At 24.0% G+C, this 1,127-nt stretch overlaps 1 protein-coding gene across 1 annotated transcript in view; it reads left to right on the forward strand.

Moving 5' to 3' along the window:
- The window catches only part of LOC107638370 (4-coumarate--CoA ligase 1), a 22,405-nt gene that overhangs the window by 8,984 nt on the left and 12,294 nt on the right, over window positions 1-1,127 (forward strand). The window lies entirely within an intron of this gene.

Raw genomic sequence — 1,127 nt, forward strand, 5'->3', positions numbered from 1 at the left:
AATTCGGAGATAGTTTTTTTAATTTATCTATTATTTTATTTTATATGCTTTGATAACCCCGAATATGTCATTTTCTCTTTTGTATTAAATTAATTATCACATCAAAATTCAAACCACCAAACACAATTCTCTTCTCTCTCTACACCACCTCCAAGGCTAATCCTAGGGTTCATGATGTGTCTACTTCAACTGCATGCCTTCTTCCGCCCCAATCCATGTATATGCAGCAATGAGAAAATATATGTAGGTTATTATTTATATTTGCATCTAAGTGTCTAATCTAAATATATTACTATTTTATAATGGATCTAAAACAATAAAAGTAATAAATATTAGAAAAAATAATACTTATATCATTTTTAAGGGGCCCATTTTTAGTATAACTTTCGGTATAAAACTATTTTAAGATAATATACATTCTTTTTTTTTAATTTTCATTGTATTTATTTATATTTAAGAATAAAAGGTGTATTAAAAAAAGCAGTATAAATAACATAACTCCAAACAAACAGGATTTGGATTCTCTAAAGTTTGAATTTTACTTTAGAGAGTAAAGTGTGATCTTCTACCCTTGAATAGTTTCTCTTTCATATTTATTATTAGTCCCACCTATGAAATCAATAGTAAGAGATCACACTTTACTCTCTAAAGTGAAATTCAAACTTTAGAAAATCCAAATCCAAACATTATACGATCACTTAAAAACAAAGTAGATGGTTGGCGTAAATATCAATAACGTGAGGACATAATAATACAGATTAATCTTTTCTTTGGTAATGGACAATGATTGAATGAAGACAGGCTCCAAAAAAAAAAATGGAAAGAAGAAAATAATAGGCAAGTAATTAAGTGAGGTAACCTATGAATAAGTAATTTTTTATTAAGATAATAATTCATGAATTTAGATATCCTCTTAAAATTTTGTTACAATTTGAAATAATAGCAATTAATTAACTTCTCTTAAATGATATTAGATTTTAATAGTTATTATTTCATTCCCTTCATTTTCAAATAATCATTCATAATTTTAAAAATCATATATAAACAAAAAAAAACCAGTTATTCATATAAAATATATGTTAAAATTTAAAATATAAAATTTATATTAAAAAATTAAATAATATATG

Source organism: Arachis ipaensis, chromosome B04, assembly GCF_000816755.2.
Source record: "Arachis ipaensis cultivar K30076 chromosome B04, Araip1.1, whole genome shotgun sequence".
In the NCBI taxonomy this organism is placed as follows: domain Eukaryota; kingdom Viridiplantae; phylum Streptophyta; class Magnoliopsida; order Fabales; family Fabaceae; genus Arachis; species Arachis ipaensis.